The following is a 10,538-nucleotide window of genomic DNA, read 5'->3' on the forward strand; positions in this document are numbered from 1 at the left end:
TCAGGCCACGATCCTAGTTACACTTAGCTGGAGGAGTAAGTGAACACTACAGAGTACCTAGACAGGGGTCAGCAAACTTTTTTAGCAGGGGGCCAGTCCCCTGTCCCTCAGACCTTGTGGGGGACCGGACTATATTTTGAAAAAAAATATGAACGAATTCCTATGCCCCACAAATAATCCAGAGATGCATTTTAAATAAAAGGACACATTCTACTCATGTAAAAACACGCTGAGTCCCAAACCATCGGCAGGCCAGATTTAGAAGGCAATTGGGCCACATCTGGCCCCCAGGCCCTAGTTTGCCTACCCATGATCTAGAATTTGGCTGTATAGTTGCAGTCCTGCACACGTTTACTTGGGAATAAGCCCAAATAGACACGGGGGGACTTGCTTGAGCGTCAATGTGCCTCAGGTTAGGCTGCGTGTCTTTCAAGGTGGGCCGGAGCGCAACAAAACTCTGATAATTACTTTTATTGGTAGTATTTTTACCAAAAATAAAAATAGTATTGCTTTTACTACTATATCCTGCCTATCTTCAAAGAAGCTGAAGGCTCACCCAATTTCCATTTTATGCTTAAAACAACCCTGTGAGATAGGTTACCCCTCACAGAGCTACAATTCCCAAACAATCCTTAAACAGTGCCCAGAATTCTTAAGAGGGAAAGAAAGTGCTTCAAATGTGTTCTAAAGGTATATAGCATTGTACACAAGCCTGTAAGTCCAATTATCCCTGAAGAGAAATTTAGCTGGAGTGAACACAGGTGCCATGGAGGAAGGATTCCCCAACAGGGTAGGGAATCTGCCCCTTTTCTCTTGGCCATGCTACCTGGGGCTGATGGGAGAGTCCATCTGGACCCAACATAGTAATCACTGTCTTGTCAATCATCCACTCATTTTGCCAATGGCTTTCTTCCAGCAAGGGAGGGACGAGTCTCTTACAAAGGGGCTTAGAGAAGAAAGTTCCCACATAAACCTTAAAACCAGGAAATGAACACACCCCACCAAAAAACCCTCTGTATTGCGACTCTTCTTCAGTGGATGCCCTTGGGATTTGGGAAAGTGAACTGTAGGAGTGTACGTACTTGCTTTCCTGTCTCACATAAGATGCATTAGTGTCAAAACCAACAGTCAATCTACCTTGCATTCAGACTGGCAACAGCTCTCCAAGGTTACTTTCCCTGCCCTACCTGGAGATGTGGGTGATTGAAGCTCGGACCTTTTGCATGCAAAATAGATGCTGTTCCAGTTTCAGCTTATCCCATGCCTGCTGCAGTTGCTGTTCGAACAGGTAATTTGGGAGGGCAGCAGCATGAGTCACTTAATTACAGGAAGCAAAGTTTTGCAATGCACAGAATACATGTACTGGCCAGTAAAGATGGATTGTTTGATTAGTTAAAGGTCAGGCTGAGCAATCACATCGCACTAAAAATATACCTTCAATGGTCACATGGTGCTGTTTTTTAAGTTTTGCGCACCATTTTTAGTGCTACCTGGAACCTGTTGGAAAATTTTCAAGCTTTAGCTTCTTCACAACTGTAGAGTAAGCATCACCTGCAATTTACCAAAAACCAAATTCCAGAGTGCACTAGGACTGGCTGAAAATGGAAGTCTACTTGCAATTACTTAACATGTTGGACAAAGAGGCCTGGGTTTCTTTCAGAGGACAAACTCTGTGTGATCTTTGGCTAACCAAATGCCTAGTCACAGGACCGTTGTACAGATAACATGGGAGAGCTGTATCACCTTAAGCTCTTTAGAGGAAGAGATTAAAAAGTGGTTAAGCTGATCACTAGACTTCTAGAAATTTGCTGTCATTTGCCATGTTATTTGATAGGCACAGGTATTACATGGGAAGGATGCAAAGAGCAAGCTACAGTTGCAGTCTACTTTGAATAAGATCTGCGCAGGTGCAGAAAATTACAGTACAGTGGTGCCCCGCAAGACGAACGCCTCGCAAGACGAAAAACCCGCTAGACGAAAGGGTTTTCCGTTTCGGAGGCGCTTCGCAAAACGAATTTCCCTATGGGCTTCCTTCGCAAGACGAAAGCCCATAGGGAAATCTCCGGGACAGCGGGGAAGCGCAGCGCATCTTCCCCACTGTCCTCGGATCTCCTCCGAAGGCTGGCGGTGGGGCGGAGAGACCTTCTCCCCGCGCCAGCCTTCGGATGGCTGTCCTGAAGACTTGCGGTGGGAGGAGGGTTTTCCTTCCCACCGCCAACATCCAGAATGCTGTTCTGAATGTTGGCGGTGGGGAGGAAAAACCCTCCTCCCACCGCAAGGCCCGGGAACAGAGAAGCGCTGCGCCCCTTCCCCTCTGTTCCCCTACCTGTCCTGAAGGCTTGCGGTGGGGAGAAAAGCCCTTCTCCGCACCGCCAGCCTGGCAAGCGGTTTCCATAGGAACGCATTAATTGATTTTCAATGCATTCCTATGGGAAACCGTGCTTCGCAAGACGAAAAACTCGCAAGAAGAAAAAACTTGCGGAACGAATTGATTTCGTCTTGCGAGGCACCACTGTATAAAGCTGCATTGTAAGAACATACAAGAGCTTGTGATGGAGCTTGCTATCTCAACCCTTTTTCCTCAAAATGTCAAGCCTTTTTAACTTGTGAGCCTGAGGGTACTGAGTTTTGCTCTGAATTTTTGGCTAAAGGGTGGGATATAAATGCCATACGTGATCCAATACAGGATGTAAGGTATGTGATCACATAATCAGCAACTCACTGGTGTGTGCAAAGAACAAAATCTCAAGTTTACTTCCCACAATCGGTAAGCTAAAGAAACTGCACACTTCAATTAGGCAAACACAAAAAACTAGATAAACTGACGTTATCAACAATTCCAAGATATCAGATACTGTGCATATGCCAATCCCTTTTGGTTTTTTTCTGTTATAGCCAATGCTACTCCTACTCAGAGTAGACAACCAAAAATTATGGTCATAGCTAACCTAGGCCCATTAATTTCTATGTGTCTACTATGAGCAGAACCTAGTTGGATGAAACCCTGTTTCAAAGTCCATTTTAAATTGTCAGACATTGTTGGAGCATGGTAGAGCTGCATAATCTCATCTTCTGTCATCTGTATACCCATTTTCTCTAACAATGTCAATACCAACTGCAGATCATGTCCTAATGCATGAATAAAAAAACTTACAGAATAATATGCTTTATTGGTGTTCAACAAGCTATCTCTTACAGGTAAATAGCATAGGAGTTCTTGAAATCTGAAGCCGCTGTTACTTGCAAGGGGGAAAAGGCACGCATGCAATTGTCAAATTCTGCAAATGCAGAAAACCTCTTCATCCCAACTGGTTAATTTGGTTTTGGACCATTATCTTTGTCCCCATTTAAGTGTTTCCCTCGACCACCTTTGCTCAGAACACACAAGCAGTGTGTCACAGATCTTGCTGTTTTGTTACCACTACGGCAGCACTTGCTGATCAGGGAAAAATCAAGATGATAATTCTCCACATTAAAGCTTTGGAGGTCATTCCTGCTCATTAGTATCCACAGCAATGCAGCTTTTCTTCTATCATGTTGCTGACAGAGAAAGCCATTGTAGTGCCCTGTCAATGTTGGGGCCTTCCGAATCCCACCAGCATAGTTGGCAACCAGGGATGATGGGAATTGTAGACTTGAAGGCATACTGAAGGTGGAGACCAAAGGTAGCAGTTTCTCCAGGATTGCTCTGTTGCTCTTGTTCTCTTCTGACCTACGCTTAAATAGCTGATGTTTTCACAAGACCACATCCTCAGCATCTTCTCCAGCTCTTTTTCTCCTGGTTGTTATTCTTCCTTTTAAAATGGCCTGATAAATAAAAACAAAAACATCAACAGGCTGTTTCTGGTTCTCAGCTTCCTGAACATAAAATCAGCACATTTTAACTGATTTTAAAGCTTTTTTGTGTTGTACAGACTTAAAAGTCACTTTTGAGACTTTGTGGAGAAAGCAATGAAAAAATAATTGAGGGAGGGAGAGAAATCAATCAAGCATCCACTAATAAAAAGCAGGACCTCAATCACTCCAATTAAAAAAATAAATCAGACCCATATGTAAAGACTTCGAACTAGTCACTGCACAAGCACTGAAATTATGTGAATATGCAAGGACCAACTTGAACAAGCCCAAGTGTGCAGTTTATAAAACTTGCATAGGTAAGGATGAAAATGTAATATTAACAGTAAAACTCAATATATCTGTGGCCCCCATAGCTTCTTCCAACCATGAATCACAAGCTTAGGCTTATTAACACAATTATGACATAAAACTCTGGTGCATAGACCTCTTACAAGGCCATTAAGTACCTTAATTTTTCACATCCCTCATGCCATAGTACCAAAAACTCAAAAAAGAGCAAGGCAAAAATTGAACACAAGAGCCCTGCTGGATCAGGCCAAATGGCACCTAATCCATCATCCTGTGGCCAACCAGATCCCCCAATAGGATCCCTACAAGATTTAATAAGGGATTATGAACGAAGTAGCAAACAAGCACATGTCTCCTGCATGGTTTATCTCCTCAGTCACCGTCCGAAGACTCAGAGAAGCAGTAGGAATATGCAGGTTGCAGACCACGAGGGTCCAGCTTGCTCTCCAACGGTGTGGAAGGGGACTATACGTCACAGAGCCCAAAGGCCTACGCTCCCATACGCCACATGGACAGAGCTGAGAGAGAGCAACCTCTCCAGATATCCCCTTTGGTTGAAGGCAGGACAAACTGCAAAGTGCCTCTATAAGAAGTTACTAGCCTCTATACCAGCATGCCCCAAGGTGGTACTCGCCTTATATTTGTTGGGACTCCAACTCCCATTAGCCTCAGCCAATAAACCAGAGTTTATTGAGATAGTAGTCCAGCAACATCTGGCACATTGGAAAAACACTTGCTTAATGTCCCCTCCAATATAATGATCGCAAGCTACTACAAAAACTGTTGTATGCAGGCCAGCAGGACATTAGCAAACTCTCTTCTGGAAGGACAAAGCAACCCTTTTACCTGGTTGACTCTTGTGGAGCTCCAGTGTCCATGATGTGCAGAAGTCTGATCCTCACCACACCCAGAAGTCAGCCTCTCATCCTTGCTCTGGCCCCAGGTAATATATACAACTAGCAGCATGACATAGCAAATGCAGAATACCTGCTACCAAGAATAAAAAGCAGGGTTACCTTTCAGAATTGGGCCTCTGAAAGCCCAAGGCATTTGCCCAACAAGAAAAAACATCAGGCAACCCTTGAACAAATCTGCATTCCCACATACATGCCATACCCCCCACAATATCCTTTAAAAGTGATTGTATTTTTTATGATCAGGAGAAAACTGTTGTGGTCTCTTTGAAAAGTGTATTCAAAACAAAACCCCATTAGCAAAGCTCTTGCTTGAGGAGTGTCTCCTGCATGGTTTATCTCCTCAGTCACCGTCCGAAGACTCAGAGAAGCAGTAGGAATATGCAGGTTGCAGACCACGAGGGCCCAGCTTGCTCTCCAACGGTGTGGAAGGGGACTATACGTCACAGAGCCCAAAGGCCTACGCTCCCATACGCCACATGGACAGAGCTGAGAGAGAGCAACCTCTCCAGATATCCCCGTTGGGTTGACAGCAGGATGAACAGCAAGTGCATTTGTAGAAAGCTGTCCATTCTCTAGGCCAGCATAGCCAATGGCCTGGAATAATGGGCACTGTAGTCCAGCAAGAATTACTTATACCAAGACAGCATTTTATATTTCAATGCACTTTTAGTCTAAACCTAAAAGTACAGCATTATTTTCACAGTGGAGTTTATAAAGACAACACCCCACAGCGGTCTTAACAACACATACACCCCGACCCATAAAAGGCAAATAGGAAAAAATAATTAATTCTCATTAATACCTTGAGAGTGAGAACTGCTGTACACACCCATTTCAGGGTTATATGGCCATTCCAACAGCGTGCAATGAACTTTCAAGAGTACTGTAATGGGAAGAACAGAATTGTACAATAGTTAAGACAGCTGCTTCTCAAACTGGGAGTCCCAATGTATTCCTGGGCTGGTCACACAAATGAGTATGTGTCTGTGTCATTTCTCCCCCACCACCACCACCACCCCAATTTCTAGGGATTTTAACGGAAATTCATGATGGGCCCACAGCACTTCTGTCGTAACTTGGTTACTGACCCCTTGCATATTAAATTCTATTTATATAAGCAATATGTACTCTAACACCAGCATGCTAATTAAAACATGGAATATATAATATGCAATTGCCCAGTGTTAAATTTGAACTTGAAAGTCTTATTTTACTTTTCAGCAAGAGTAGGTAGGACTAGAAAGCTTAGCTGCTTGTGCCGCCATAGTTTTTTGCTGATGTTATTGGGGGAGGAAGATGTTTTGGTTGATTTCTATGAATTACACGTCATTTTATAATAACGCTTTTTTACTTAAGCTCTTTAAAATATTGCTAAGCGGCCTGGAAACCTTTGTGCAACAGGCTACTTGTAAGTTCAATAACTAATAATAGAAGGGGCACAGCTCAGTGGTTGATGATCTGTTTTGCATGCAGAAGGTTCCAGGTTCAATCCTTGGCATCTCCAGGTAGGGTTGGTAATGACCTCTGCCACAATCCATAGGGAGCCACTGCCAGTCATTGTAGACAGCATTGAGTTTGATGGACAAATGGTCTTAACTCAGTATAAGGCAGCTTTCTATGTTCCTAAGCAAATTATATTTATAAGTGGATCTCACTCCCAAAGGTTTAAGCAGCACTGGATTAAACACAACTTTTTAACAATACCACACTAGCACAAAGCAACAGCTACAGTAAGGATATACTATCAAAGTGAAGCAATGTCTCCTGCATGGTTTATCTCCTCAGTCACCGTCCGAAGACTCAGAGAAGCAGTAGGAATATGCAGGTTGCAGACCACGAGGGTCCAGCTTGATCTCCAACGGTGTGGAAGGGGACTATACGTCACAGAGCCCAAAGGCCTACGCTCCCATACGCCACATGGACAGAGCTGAGAGAGAGCAACCTCTCCAGATATCCCCGTTGGTTGAAGGCAGGACAAACTGCCAAGTGCCTCTATAAGAAGTTACTAGCCTCTATACCAGCATGCCCCAAGGTGGTACTCGCCTTATATTTGTTGGGACTCCAACTCCCATTAGCCTCAGCCAATAAACCAGAGTTTATTGAGATAGTAGTCCAGCAACATCTGGCACATTGGAAAAACACTTGCTTAATATCCGCTTCCAATATAATGATCCCAAGCTACTACAAAAACTGCTGTATGCAGGCCAGCAGGACATTAGCAAACTCTCTTCTGGAAGAACAAAGCAACCCTTTTACCTGGTTGACTCTTGTGGAGCTCCAGTGTCCATGACGTGCAGAAGTCTGATCCTCACCACACCCAGAAGTCAGCCTCTCATCCTTGCTCAGGCCCCAGGTATGATATACAACTAGCAGCATGACATAGCAAATGCAGAATACCTGCTACCAAGAATAAAAAGCAGGGTTACCTTTCAGAATTGGGCCTCTGAAAGCCCAAGGCATTTGCCCAACAAGAAAAAACATCAGGCAACCCTTGAACAAATCTGCATTCCCACATACATGCCACACCCCCCACAATATCCTTTAAAAGTGATTGTATTTTTTATGATCAGGAGAAAACTGTTGTGGTCTCTTTGAAAAGTGTATTGAAAACAAAACCCCATTAGCAAAGCTCTTGCTTGAGAGTGTCTCCTGCATGGTTTATCTCCTCAGTCACCGTCCGAAGACTCAGAGAAGCAGTAGGAATATGCAGGTTGCAGACCACAAGGGTCCAGCTTGCTCTCCAACGGTGTGGAAGGGGACTATACGTCACAGAGCACAAAGGCCTACGCTCCCATACGCCACATGGACAGAGCTGAGAGAGAGCAACCTCTCCAGATATCCCCGTTGGGTTGACAGCAGGATGAAGTGCCTCCATTTCTAGACGTTTTATAGTCTCTAGGTCAGCAAGGGCCAAGTAAGCTCAAAATACTGGTGCCCCCAACTCCCATGGGTAAAGTACAAGGAGCAGAACTTTATTTTTGCAGTGGAGACAAGTGATGTGTTCCATAAGGAGTTTGCACTTTCAATAGATCAAAGAAAAACCTTTTCCTTTAGATATCTCTGGGAAGGAGGCTGTGTACACACTTTACCTTCAAAATACATTCTAAACACATCCCCCCCCCCCCGAATTATGGGCACTGTAGTCTACCCCTCAGTTTCCAGTAACCGGTAAACTACAGTGCTACAGAAAAGCACATTCTTCAAAGTTATATACACAGCCAAAGTATAACATCTGCATATATTCCATTTGTATAAAATTATGCTGTTCCTATCTTTGGAAGTCTTCCCAACCAATTGCCTTTCAGGTATTGCTAGATTACAACCCCCAAGCATTCTTTGCTATTGGCCATGCTGACTGGGGCCCAGTAAGAGCTGTACATAGTTCAAAACATCTGGAATGCACCAAGTTGATGAAGGCTTGTTCAGGTAATTTGCTGATTAAGATCAAACAAAAAAAAAATTCTCCAATACCTTGCATTCCCAAACTGGACATGTTCACCTGTGGATCAAATGCCCTCTTCAGCAGCATCTAATGAGGTTCACAAGGCTTTCTGACCACAAAGAACAAAAGTGTGCATTAGTTTTTTGTAACTGCATGAAATACAGCTTCAGACAGTACCATTGGCACCAAGCAAGGTACAGCCTAGCATCCAATAATGCATTGCATAAACATTTATGCCCAAACTTGTATTTGTTTATAAATGCTTGGTTTCAGGCAAGCTTTAAAGCATCACAAAGATCAGAAAAACTGTTAGGCAAGTCTGTATTCTTGCAGATTAAATGCTTCAGTGTCTCAGTTTTTAAATACAATATTGCTTGAAATGATCAACGTTGAAATGTTTCTCCCACCCATCAGCACCTTGACATGCACATGTGTACACTGTTAAGAGGTCACTAGCAAGCAGAAAAAAAGGTTTTCGAATCAAGCGTAGGATCATGCTAGTGCAGGTTTTTAGTGGTTCAATAAATATAAACCTCCAACAAACATGAGGTTTCTTGTGAGGATGAGATGGGAAGAGGGGAGAACCTTGTAGCTCCTTTAAGGAAAGGTGAGAAACTAATTAAACAATAAACTTTTTAGAGAGGTAGGCAAGATCCAATTTGCCTTGCAAGTTTAACAGAACTTCACAGACACCCATGCAAACGGGTAGAAATGAGGCTGATCATAGCTTTCTTCCGAACCAAAAACGATTCCCAGATAGAAACCAGGAAAGTTCACTGCAAGCAGAGGAATGGTTGCTGTAGGGCACTATTCTTTCCAGACCTCAAAAACAAATTGCGAGCTATGGCGGCTGCTGTCCTCCAAAACACACCGACTTGCAGTGCCTGTTGGATTTTTGCCTGCCGCCACACACTTTCAAGGCCCAGGAACTCTCCACCTCCCAAGAATTTATTTTATACTCTTTTGGATAGTTTTCTGTGGCACTAACTGCAACAACGACGCTTCTTCAACGTTGAACTTCAAGAAACGAGCGGAATTTCAATAGGGAAAATATCATCACTGCATCTTCCGCTGTTTCTTTCTTTCATTTATTAAGATATAAAAACAGCGCAATTATAAAAGCAACTTAATTAATCCCTAATAGTTATTACATTCCCTAACTTATTGCTTCTTGTGAGATTAAAATGCCGCGCTTCCCGCTCTTTTAAGGCGAAGGCAGCAGCTCCACCACTTACCTCTTCTTCCCACGCGCCTAGAAAAGAATGTGGGACGCACGACGTGGGCATTTATAACGCGCAGGGGCTGACGGGAAAGATTAAGCCGCCCGACTGCACGGCGCATGCGGCAAAGGTTTCCCGTCGGAGGGGAAGGCGTAAAAAGCCCGCGAGTTTCATCTTTTTAGGCTGTCTTCACTTCCGGTTCTCAATCGGCTTTTTCAGCATGCCGAGCAATGTGGGGCGGAAAGGCGTATATGAATAGTATTTTATTGTTTTTTTAAAAAATCGAACAACAAAAATGGTCCTCGGCGCATCGTGATTATTTGAGAGCACTGCACTTACTCTAGATTTCTCTCTCCCTTCCCTCTCCCTCTTAAACCTTACTCCACTATAGCCAATTCTACCAGTTTTGCCCCGCACATGGTTGAGTCCATCGATGGCCAATGGGAACCGAACTTTTTTACAGATTCATGAAGACTGCACCTTTCAGGGTATTTTAATTTTTTCTATTTAAACAACGGCGACACAACGCATGCGTAACGGCGAAGTGGGGGGAGAGAGAGAGAGAGAGAGGGAGGGAGGGAGGGAGGGAGGGAGGGAGGGAGGGAGGAAGGAAGGGAGAGGATGGAGGGATGCAGAGGAGTTGTGATTGGTTGAACTCCAAGGTGGTGCCGAGTTGAAAGAGAAGGAGATTCTAAGAAAAGAGACTCCGACGCCGTTCTGACAACAAGGGCTCCCTCTACCGAGTGAAATGGCGAATAGCCACTCGTGGGGAACGGAGGCCGAAAAAGGAGCCACCGTTATTTATTTTAATAA

The 10,538-nt window shown here is 43.9% G+C and overlaps 1 long non-coding RNA gene across 2 annotated transcripts; it reads right to left on the bottom strand.

Annotated features, from left to right (window-relative positions):
• Positions 1-3,150: 3,150 nt before the first annotated feature.
• Positions 3,151-8,673, bottom strand: LOC308591344. 2 transcript variants are annotated; one of them, XR_014010106.1, is made up of 5 exons: positions 8,535-8,673; positions 7,320-7,463; positions 5,893-5,946; positions 4,993-5,136; positions 3,151-3,807 (listed from the first exon to the last, which is right to left on the bottom strand). It is a non-coding gene; the product is annotated as an uncharacterized lncRNA (long non-coding RNA). The 2 variants fall into 2 exon arrangements; XR_014010107.1 differs by having other exon boundaries at positions 5,866-5,946.
• Positions 8,674-10,538: the final 1,865 nt, after the last annotated feature.

Source organism: Podarcis bocagei (genome assembly GCF_964188305.1).
Source record: "Podarcis bocagei genome assembly, chromosome: 7".
Classification (NCBI taxonomy): Eukaryota; Metazoa; Chordata; class Lepidosauria; order Squamata; family Lacertidae; genus Podarcis; species Podarcis bocagei.